Raw genomic sequence first — 12,321 nt, forward strand, 5'->3', positions numbered from 1 at the left:
ATGATTCCAGGTAGGTCAGGTAGGTCAAAAGCACCAATTAGGAGAACACAAGAAACGTTCAGTTGGGAAATTATAGTCATGTGCTGACAAGACAAATACTCCAGTGTATAGCCAGAAGAGAGGTAAACGCCACAGTCAGGGACAAACTCTTCAGATTTGTGAGACTGAAGCACAGTCCTCCTCAGCTGGAGTAAAAACCCCTCTAAAGAGATGAGAGAGGGAGCGAGAGAAATGTGAAAGAACCAGACAGTCCAGCACAGGGGCTGTCAAGTGTCTGTGAGCAATTCATTAGATATGTAGGGTAGGGATATTAGAAACTGTCCTCTAAAAAAAGCTAGACTTTTGACTTTAAAGATTTATTTTAAATGGAATTTAGGAGCATTTATTGTTATGGTCAACAAGACTGCATTTAAACATTCATATTGTGAAATATTATTACAATGTCAAATAACTGTTTTCTATTTTAATTATTATAATTTTTTTAAGTAACTTTTTTTAAGTCCTGTGATGGCAAAGCTGAATTACTCCAGTCTTCAGTGTCTCATGATCCTTCAGAAATCATTCTGATATGCTATTTTGGTGCTAAGAAACATTTCTTAATGTCAATCTTGAAAACAGTTGTGCTGCTTAATATTTTTGTGGAAACCGAGATAAACTTTTTTTTTTTTTTTTTTTTTTACAGAACAAAAAAAAAAAAAGTGTAATGTGTAAGCCAACATTTAACACCTGTACACTGTCCATTATTTATTTAGATTTAATATTTATTATTATTTTTTTTATTTTTTTTAACTGTCAGCAAATGTTTTTGACTATCAACAAATTTTTAAGTTTTAGGGTAAAATGTTTTTTTTTTTTTTTTTTTAATGAGATGGCTTTTTGTTGTTGTTGCTTTTTTCCATCCTCTGTCTCCTAGAGCACAGTAACAGATGGACACACCATAGAACTAGAGCGACCAATCCTGCTCCTGGAGGGCCACCTACTGTACCTGTAGAGTTTAGCTCCAACACCTGCCTGGAAGCTTCCAGTAACCATGAAGACCCTAATTAGCTGGTTTGGGTGTGTTTAATCAGGGCAAGCTCTAAACTCTGCAGGAATATGGCTCTCCAGGAGCAGGACTGGACACACCTGCTAGAGACTGTACATTTTCCAAATAGTGGGGCAGCAGCCTTCAGAAAAGGTTGTTTAGACAACACAGAAAAAAGGGGAGAACAAGTGCCTCAAACAAAACTTAGCTTTCAAGATTTGACTCCACGAACCTCACAAACGTGTAAAACTGTCAAATGTCAAACCCTCCAAACAACTCGTTCTTCCAGCGCTCATTGTGGATGCCTGGCATGTAGCAGCCACTGACTTGTCAGACCTGTTCAAAATCTTTGCACCAGTTCCCAAAAAATTGCATAGAGACCAGCTAATCAGATTAAAACAGACAATTTGTGTGGGCTCTTGCCTGAGGTCTGTGAACAAAGGTCCGTCGGAAGCTAGAAGAAATTATTTTGCTTTCTTTTTCATCAAAAAATACCCCAAAACATTTCAGCATCACATTGATGAATTGTAACGTAAACGCATTAGCTCAAATGATATACAGGGAATTTTAATGATTAATCAGGAATATGATTAATATATATTGCATATTACAGTTACATTAAAATTATGAAAAATAGACAAATTGAATATATCAATATATCATTCTTCAGATCAATTATCCTGATATCTTTTAACGGAAATTAATGTAATTATCGAACAGTTGTTTGTCCGGCAAACGACCGTAAGATTAACTTATCAACTTCTCATAAAAGTTATCACTTCTTATAATTCTAGGAGGGTCAGTTTTCTGGCCATGAAAACCATTCTCCTGTCCTTATAAATTTAGGTTACTAAAACCGTAATCAAATTGTAAAGCTTGTAGCTAGGATCAAAACATTTCAGGAACCCGTAATGTGAGAAATATAGACAGAATCAATCTAGGATATAATGGATTTTAATCATTGAACTAATAATACATACTACAGTTATACACGGAATATATGTATATACAGAAACATTAAGACCAAACTAGACAAAACACATTACAAGAAGATGAATAACGAATTACGATAGGATGAGAGAGTGAGGATGAGCGAGGGAAAGTGAAAGCAAAATGAACGATCAGAGTGAGAGAGAGAGAGAGAGAGAGAGAGAGAATGAGAGAGTATGAGAGAAGGGAGGAAAAAGAGATCCTCTGGAACGATCTCTTTAAGTTATGGCAAAATCACAAACAAAGTGGACCTTGAGAGCCAACAAGGAAATCAGATCACATTAAAAGTTCAGTAAACTTATCTTGCAAAATGGTTCTCTTGTGTTGGTTGAGGAAAGCAGAGTCCTGCGTGTGTCCTTAAGAGCAGTGTGCGTGTGTTCCCATCTCCCCCGGGCGAGCGAGGTCGCGGGAAATTCAAAGAGTCTCTGTCTTTGAGGTGAAGTTGCCAGGAATGATTCAGGCTAAGTTCATTCAGCTCGTGAATGAACAGAGGCGAATAGGAAAATGAAACTAGAACGTTTGTATATAAAACGTTTGTATATAAAACATACAAAGAAATAAAAGAGAAGAGAAGCAGGCCGAAGCCGGTCCGGACTTGGGTTTCCAAAGTTTTCGGAGGAGTCGAAGGAGGGAGAAAAGAGAGAGAAACGGGGAAGTTTTGTCTTTTGAGGGAATCCTGTCCCCGCCCCATTTTGCGGGAAGGGCAAATCATCGTCCGAGATTTGCGAGTGGGAAGATTCCTTTGTTTGTTTGGAACATCCCCGTAGTTTTGTATTCAGATTCACTTATGGCCTGAGTCGTAAAAATTGATGAGGGAAGCAGTTAGTCCTAGACACTGAATGAAGCCAGTCTTTGTAATTTGCCTTCAGTTCACAAAGAACAAAAGTTAGACACAGTAGGGAGTTGTTCTTGAAAATCAGGATTCGCCTAATTCAGACCATCTGGCCGGATGCCAAGTCAGTGTTACTACAATGTATTCAAGAAAATGATCTCAGCCATAGTAGTAGATGTTCTGTACTTTTCAGAGGGCATCTCTGATCATATTTAAGAGGCATATTTCTTAACCGATCAAACTAACCAGGTGTTTATTACCGTAAAATAAGCCTAAACTGGTGTCTCTGTCTAATCACAACTGTGCTGAGAGGTTCTGAAGATGTTGTTATGCTGCTGAGCACGTGCTATCTTTTGCATTTCCATCTCCCCATGTCACAGCCGAGTGGTCCTGTCGGACAGGCGGCCCGAACTCATTGCCTGCAGCCCTGTGTGTGCTGACCTCCCTCTAACCTGCTGCCATTTCTGCTTCACTGCCTCCATTAGGATAACTTTAAGTACATCAGCCAGAGTCAATTACTGTTCCCCACATGCTTTCTTTCACACACTCTTCCCAGTTTCTCCTCTATATTTCTCTTCGATGTTGTTGTTGTTTTTTTATTCCAGATAAAGCAGTTGTTGTTGTCATTCATAAATCCTCTCCCATGGCCTCATGGGATAGTAAAGTGTCCATCGTATTCACACTTCAGAATCTTGCCGGAAGAAGTTGGTCATCCGGGTATTTTTTGCCTACTCTTTTATGAGTAGGGCCTACTGTGAATTCGAACATACCAGTACTTCTTTTAATATGTAGTAGGTAAGTATGCGATTTCGGATTTCAGTTTGAAATTTTTGTTGGCGAAATAAAGGAAAAACAAACAATATTGACAATATTGAATCTAAAATGTAACTATTGTTTATGTAACTGTTATATAAATAAATAGGCCTATCACATTTGTAATTGTGCTGATATTTTGTAAAAACAGCACTCTTGCTCATGTGATATATGATATAAATAGCCTATAAGACAAAAACTCATCGGCACAAATATGCCTGTGTATCTTGAATTTGTGGGGCCATATAACTGCATACATCTCGCAGTGAAAGCATGAGTGACAAACTCGATGTCAGCAAGCACATCGTTAAAACAATTACAATATCATTATGATACATATCACACAAAGGATATAGGCCTACTTACAATTGAACTGACATATTTTGTTCTTCTCTCAGGAGTAGCCTACGTAATACACTGTCGTAAATGCTGCGAATTGTCATGTGAACAAGCAAATCCACAAAGAATGAATAATAAAATTTAAAAAAATCATATAACGCTAGTTAGTTTAAAGGTGCTCTAAGTGATGTTAGGTGACTTCACTTCTTGTTGACGTTTAAAGTATTGTCAAACAAAACGGAGGCTAGCTAGACCCTCCCTCCTCCTCATCCGCGCACTAACCCCCCAAACCACACCCCAAATCCTTCTTGTCGGTTATTGACTGGAACAGTTTGTTATGTTTCGTGGTGCGGGTTAGCCCAGTTTGTTTTTCTTGCCGTTTGTGGAGCCTGGAGTGTCTACAGAGACCGCATTTTTTTTTACAGTATGTTCAGGGGACAGGCAGCTAGCGAAATTAAATGACAAATTAAACCCAAAGTACTATTTAAATCGATTGCTGGATATCGTCCTGGTTGCGTATGCAACCCACCGTTCCCTGAAGGAGGGAACGGAGGACATAGTCGACGTCGACTGAATGAGATCACGCTAGGGAGCCTGTCTTCTTTGCGCATTGGCGTGCATGAGATGCATCGCGCGCTCCGCCCCGCCGCACGGGCATAAATACGGAAGCAGATGCACGCACCACTTGTTTTTCGCTGAGGAGCCGAGCGGAACTCGGAGTCAGCGGTGGTCCGGCTATAGTGGCAAAGGGACTACGTCCTCCGTTCCCTCCTTCAGGGAACGGTGGGTTGCATACGCAACCAGGACGTTCCCTTTCAATCGAGAACTTCAGACGTAGTCGGCGTCGACTGAATGGGATCTTTAACCCTGGAAAACGCCACTAGAGCTGCCACCTTCCAAAGCCTGGGTAAAAGCCTCAAGTCGAAGGGTATGGAGGAACTCAACAGGGTTCAGTTTAAGAGGGAACTCAACTGGAGCAAAAATTGCGCATGTATCCAGTCCATAGGAGGGGAATGGCGCAGCAAGCCGACACTTCAAACTGTGCTTACAGTGAAAACTGGCTTCATGTGAAGGGAGCCCACGGGAAGCAACAGTTCGACACATGCTAGTTCTCTAGCGAATGTGTATAGGTGTCGCCCAGCCCCCAACTCTATTCAACATCTGTTCAGCGAGGCACTGTATGCCAACGCCTAGGAGGGAGCAGTAATCTCACTTAGGAGGAGCTCACCGCCAAGGTGGGCACGTGCATCTTGGGATTTCTCACCAAGACGAAGGCAACCAACCTCTGCTTGGAAACAGCCTTCCCTTCTGCTGGTTTCCATAACAGATAGAGCTGGTCTAAGGTCTAGGCTTTGCATTCTGATCACGTATAACCGCACTGAGGCGGACGGACAAAAAAAACAATTATTGCGGTAGACCAGAACCTCCGCATCCCGTTCTTACTAGAACCAGACCAGGGGCCTCATGTACAAAGACTTGCGTTGAATTCATACTAAAACATTGCGTACGGACAAAGCTGTAAATGTGCGTACGCACCAAAAAAATCAGATGTATGAATCTCTGCGTACGCAGCATTCCACATACATTTTCTTTGTACATCCCAATTAACGCGAAATTGAGCGCACATGCACGAGCACAACACCACACCCTGTCTCCTCCCTCAATTAAATTAATTTAAATATGGTAATTAATCCAGTTTGGCAAAAGAAACCTGCAAGAACATGGCTAAAGCAAGCAAGAAACGAAATTTCACTGAAAATGAATTAGAGGTGCTACTATCAGAGGTAGAAACAAGAAAAAATATTTTATTTGGAACTTTGTCCTCTGGAATTAATAATAAAAGAAAGAAAAAAGAGTGGGAGAGTTTGTCTGATGCCGTTAACGCGGTGGGATCTGAGAGTCGCACCGTAAATGAACTGAAGAAGAAATGGTCTGACATAAAGGTGGAAGTTAAGCGGAGAACTGCTGCACACCGACAAAGTGTGGGCAGAACAGGCGGTGGTACAGGGGCCGATGAACTTGCACCCTTTGATCAGAGAGTTGCCTCTATTGTAGGAGACACGTTAATCTCTGGAATCGTATCCGTTGATGTGGGAGACTCGGATATACTACAGGACTGCCAGCAAGGTGACTAATTTAAAATGTATTTCCTTAACTTTGATGCATATAGCCTACCAGCCACCATTTAATTTTAAAATGCATGCAATGTGGCAAAAAGTACACCAGAGATTTTACGTATCCACTGCTTTTATTGCAAATGCGTGTACCCATTAATAAGGAACAGACTCAAATTACAGTTAACATGTGCCTGTGTTTATTTGGACTTAGGAACCGCAGGAACAACAGCAGGAACGTCCACTGGCACGCACTCAGAGTCCGCACCACCCGAGCAGCCAGAGCCCATTCAGTCCAGCGTCTCCGGTGTCTCTAATGCTCCCCCCAGTGCTGAACCCCGTCCATCTGGCCGCGTCTTGACGCATGCTGTTCTGGAGTCACAACAGCAAATTGTTAGGGCCATTGGAGAAATTAACAGTCACCTGAAAAATGTCACTGACGCACTCACAGAAATAAGCCATTCATTAAAGGAATTGGTCAAAAAATGAACTTTGTGTCTGAGTACCATTTATATTGTCGCAATTACACGTTGACGGGCCTGAATGGCTTGTTGATTGTGCTGCACATATACTGGTCCTGGGTCAGGGTCATCTGGCGGTGCCCCCACCTCACCAAGGGGTATGCCATGCCTGTGCGCGACATTGTGCAGCACTCCACAGGCCAGTATGATGCGGCAAACCTTGTCAGGGCGGTATAACAGCATCCCCCCGGTCCTGTCAAGGCAGCGCCACCGACTTTTCAGCTGCCCAATCGCCCGCTCCACAACTGACCGAGTGCGAGAATGGACATCATTGTATCTGCGCTCTCGGTCAGTTTGTGGGTTGGTGAGGGGGGTTAACAGCCACGTCTTTAGTGGATAACCACTGTCTCCTGATGGGCAGTTGAATAATTACACACACAAAAATTAAACTTTTAGATAGAACCATACATTTAAATAACTTACCAAGTAGCCACCCATCGCGCACCCTGCCAGCTTGGAGTCTCATGCCAACCATGCTGTTTGTAAGGATATATGAATCATGGGTTGACCCAGGCCACCTTGCCACAATATTTGTTAGGCGCATTTGTGCATCACATATAATCTGCACATTTATTGAATGAAAATGTTTCCGATTCACATATGCAAATTCTTCTTCAGATGGCGCCTTTATAGCAATATGTGTGCAGTCGATCGCTCCGATTACATTATGAAAACCGGCTATCGCTGCAAATTGCGCTTTAATATTTGGCTGGTCACCTGCATCGTATGGGAACGTTATATACCTGGTAGACAAGCGGATGATCCCGTCCCATACAGCTGGCATTGCACGGCTCAAACACGACTGGCTTATTCCTGAGCGGTCTGCCAGTTCTCTTTGGAAAGAACCAGTTGCCAGGAAACCAAGTGTAGTAAGCACCTGTAAAGGAACGGGTAATGCGTGGCTCCTCACTGTCTCTCTTTCCAAATTCGGACCCAACTCAGCGCAGAGCTCCAAGAGTATAGCCCTTGGAAATCTGAAACGGCTGATAAGCCAGTCATCATCGTGGGCCAGAAAATCATTGTGGTCCCTAAAAACTCGTTCTCTCCGGATTCGTCCATTGAAAATGTCCTCTAATAAAGCCAACACTGCCATTGCTAGATGGGTTGTAGGCTATCAATTTGCACATGCTTTATATATGTTCTTACTTAATTGCATAATTAATAGAATATTTTAGTAAGACTCGTGTGACAATAATATGTCAAATAATTTATCAATTACAAATTATAAGCAATATCTGACAGCTGGTGGTGCGATAGAACAATTCGTAATGTAATGTTTGCCACTTCACTTTATTGCCTCTATGAGTCGCCAACGGACAAAAATCAGACAAATGTACGTACGCCAGGCATGAAGTTTACGTGGAGGAACGCACATTCTTACGTTAATTTCACTGTTAGTACATCTGACCGTGAACGTGAAAGCTGGCGTACGCCGTGTTTTTGTGCGTACGCAGTGTTGATACATGAGGCCCCTGGAACTTTCCAAGGTCTAGACGCGGGTGCCATCGCCATCCCTGAGAATGTGCTCAGAGGAAGGTGTCAGGAAGGCTGTCGAGAGGAGGTTGGTTGGGCCAATGAGGGGCAACTAACAAAACCTGTTCCATCTCTTCCTGATTTTAGCACCATAGTGCAAGAAGGCTCACTGGGGAACGCTTGTCGGCGGGACCCAGGGCCAGCTGTGGCCAGAGTCTTTGTCGAGGGATGTCCACTCAGACAAAAGAAGAAACAACTGGCGTAGGACGAGTCCGGAGGGGCAACAGACGTGGCTGTGCGACCCCGAAGTGGTCCGAAACAGCTGGCCAGCTGGGGATGGAGTCTCCACTGTATCTGGACCAGAGGCTGTCGTGAGGCTTGTGAGCGGCACGATTGAGCAGGCCAGCAAAAATAGGTGGAATGAAGCAACCTTAGAAGCTTCTGACTCCAAGGAGGAGGTGGCGGGCGAGTTGCAACATGCAAGGGGAGCGCAGCTCGACGGTTGCAATGTTGTCAGAACAGTACAAACTCGCTGAGCAGCAGTGTCTCGAAGCGAGGGACTGTAAGCAACTCGAGGCAACGAATGCCAAATGCAGTCAGAGGGCGCCCAGAGCTCTGTTACTACATGCCCTTTATACGTGGTCCCTCAGCCAACATTTGGAGGACACTTGTTCCAGGAGCCACTAGCCCGGGGAAACAAAGGTCTGCTTATGGGCTGAGGGTTTGGCGACAGGCCAGGGTGTTTGTTTTCTTACACAGAGCGTGTCGCTCTGCCACGGCCACCTCGGGACTCGGTCATCAAGCCAGTGCTGAAGCGGCCTCCATATGGAGGAAGCCGTGCGGCTGCATCTGCCATATGCCCCAGGAGCCTCTGAAAGTTTCAGTGGGACCCTTTCTCACTTCTAAATAGCACTGAGCTGGCACACCTCACTTGAGAGATGCGCTAGACTAAGACCACCTCCATACTAGAAAAGAGATACTCTGCATTTGGGCGAAATTACTCTTTCCCAGTTGACCTGAAGACCCAACTGGCTATGGAGCACTCGAAGGGTAGGACCATGTACTGATACTTTGTATCTTCGAATGCAAGAACACAGTAAGCCTGTGGAGTGGAAGGATAGAGATCTGAAGTACACGTCTTTCAGGTTGAATGCTGCAGACCAAGCTTGGGGACGGGGCATTGAAAATGCAACTCTGTGTTTACAAGTGAACGGAGGCTTTCAAAAAAGGGCCCGTATCAGTTGGCACAGAACCAGGATGGTCGTAACCCACCACATAATAAGGGTACAATGAAGTACGGGCTCTGAAGCAAAACTCCATACCGGCTGGAGGGAACGGCTAGCACACGTCCTTCGCCAGTAGGACTGCGGCGCACACACACAGGACAGGAGCTCTGCTCAGCACCTAGGTGTGATGGATCTCACTAAAAAATCTTTTAGGAGCATTTCTGCTCAACACCTAGGTATGATGAATATCACTGAGCCTGGGCGGAAGCCGAGCGAAATGAATCGCAAGCCGGGTCTGAAGGTACCGAATGGGGCCAGGCTGGGCATTGGTTGGAAGCGTTTTAGACTTCGACAAAACTGGACCAGGGGCCAGGGAACCACAGACATACCCGAGGTAGGGCAGCGAGGTGGAGGACAGGGATCCGGCTTGAGAGGCCCGAAGGCGGCCCGAAGTGGGATCTGAGTGTGCGGTGCAACACTTACCTGACTCCACTAGGTGGCAGGGAATGCGTGAGAAGGCGGATGACCGGGTCCTCGAACCGCACCCAGCTGCCAGCTGGCGAACAAGAGGGGGCTGAGGGGTGCAAGGCTTTACAGGGTCGCACACCACCAGACTTGCCCTCTTGGGGCCCAGGAACAGAGGAATTTGCTCTTTCTTTGAAGTGTGGGTACCGCTTGCTCCGCCCTTTTTTTGGGGGGGAGCCAGCGGTGGAACAGACACACAACAGACACACACACAAACAAAGACTCCACCTGGACCTCATCTGGGGGGAGGGAGTGGATGACCAACTCCAAAGCACCCTCCTCCATCCCTGAGCGGCATGCTCAGGAACGCTTTCGCTGTCGCTTGCACACCTGGCTTGGCAGCACCTAGAGCGGGCTGGCGTCCCTACTGCGGCCGGCTCTATGCTGAGGCCTGGCTGGAGGCTGCTGCGGAGGTAGGGGAACACCCTCGGCGATAAAAAGCAGTGGCCGCCGGACACAGGTGCACCTGTGTCGCGCCAGACCGCTCCATTGGAGGGACAGCCTCGCAACCCTTTACCGTTCCTCCGTCAAGTAGTGGTCGACCGATATTTGCCATTTGTTAAATATCGGCATCGGCCGATAAGTTTTTCTGATTGGCCGATGTGTTGGAAGCGGGATTTTTATTTTGACGGCGCTCCGGACTTTTATTTTGACGGATGGCGCTGAGAACACCAGCGCCTGAGAACGGCAGTGCCTGATCAAACAGCGCTCACTCATTCTCCGTCTTCATTAGTTTACGATCTCTGTCAGTCATATCTAATACTTTGTTAGACAGAACTGGTAAACAAAGAAAGTAAATGGTAAGCGAAAAAGTAAAGTGTTTGCTTTTATATTATTTGTAACAGAAAAGGCAAACAATCAGGCTAAAATACTTTTTCATTTACCGTCAACATTCAGCAAATGCGCATCTACATCATTTAAACAAATATCTGAATATCTAATAAACATTTAATTTCACAAACCTTGCAGATTTAATCTGCTGTCCATCTGATACCAGCTGTGATATCTTGTGAAGTGTGCATTTGTAGCCTGCACAAACGTGTTACTGCGAGTGACAGTCGGTCCGTGCAAAGTGAGTGAATGCAAACAGACGATCAGCTTCACAGGAGATGCGATCGAAAAACTTTAAATCCTTCATTTTAAAATATGCTGTGCTATATCCAGTTGCCCACTGTGTCATATTCATATCGTTTTTCACTGTGTGCTGTATGTACAATTAGCGTTACCTTGTCTTTATTTGAAAAACGCCTCGGTTACGTATGTAACCCTCGTTCCCTGAGTAGAGAACGGATACGTTACGTCGGATGACGACGAATGGGGTTTCGCTTAGAAAGCCTCTCACCTTCGAGTATACAAAACGAGCCAATGGCAATGAAATGCCATGGGTCTGCGGAATTTGCATAGCGTAAGTCCGCCCCACGTCGTGGGTATATAAGGAAGTACGCTGGCAACATGCAGATATGTCTTCGCTGAGGAGCCGAGACTGAACTCAGGCGTTCCCAGCGGTACAGCGGAAGTGGCAGGGTTACTCAGGGAACGAGGGTTACATACGTAATCCGAGCGGCGTTACTGCGGCTGCGGATGCCATATGCCCCAGGAGCCTCTGAAATAGTTTCAGTGGAACCGTACTCTTGCCCTCGAGCTTGCGAAGACAAGTCAGCAGTGACTGCGCGCGCTCGCTCGTAAGCTGTGCGCACATGGCGACCGAGTCGATCTCCATACCGAGAAAAGAGATCCTCTGCACGGGGCAGAGTTTGCTCTTCTCCCAGTTGACCCGAAGGCCCAGATGAGCTAGGTGCCGGAGCACTAGGTCCCTGTGTTCGCAAACCTGATCTCGAGAGTGAGCTACGATCAGCCAGTCGTCGAGATAGTTCAGGATGCAAACCCCGTGTTCCCGGAGGGGAACAAGGGCTGCCTCGGCGACTTTCGTGAAGACGCGAGGAGACAGGGCTAGCCCGAATGGGAGAACCGCGTACTGGTATGCCCGCGCCTCGAAAGCAAACCGTAGGAACGGTCTGTGTCGAGGTAAGATGGAGACATGGAAGTAGGCATCCTTCAGGTCGATCGCTGCAAACCAATCCTGCGGCCGCACGCACTGGAGGATGCGTTTGGCCGTGAGCATCTTGAACGGCAGCCTGTGAAGGGAGCGGTTCAAGACGTGCAGGTCGAGGATTGGCCGTAACCCACCGGATTTCTTCGGTACAATGAAGTAAGGGCTGTAGAAGCCGGACTTCATTTCGGCTGGAGGAACAGTCTCGATCGCACCCTTCGCCAGTAGGGTGGCGACCTCCGCTCTCATGACAGGGGCATTGCCACCGATCATAGTGAAGCAGACTCCCCTGAAGCGGGGAGGAGACCACGCGAACTGAATCGCGTAGCCAAGCCTGATGGTACATGCGACCCAGCGGGACAGTCTGGGGAGCTCTAGCGAGGCTCCCAGAAACTGCGCCAGCGGGGTCATTCA

The 12,321-nt window shown here is 46.0% G+C and overlaps 1 long non-coding RNA gene across 1 annotated transcript; it reads right to left on the reverse strand.

The window, feature by feature from the left end:
* Positions 1-6,356: 6,356 nt before the first annotated feature.
* LOC311095413 lies at positions 6,357-7,812 on the reverse strand. Its single transcript, XR_014608826.1, has 3 exons — positions 7,057-7,812; positions 6,619-6,983; positions 6,357-6,484 (listed from the first exon to the last, which is right to left on the reverse strand). It is a non-coding gene; the product is annotated as an uncharacterized lncRNA (long non-coding RNA).
* Between the last annotated feature and the right edge of the window lie 4,509 nt (positions 7,813-12,321).

The sequence above is a fragment of the Abramis brama genome (genome assembly GCF_963993115.1).
Source record: "Abramis brama genome assembly, chromosome: 13".
NCBI lineage: Eukaryota > Metazoa > Chordata > Actinopteri > Cypriniformes > Leuciscidae > Abramis > Abramis brama.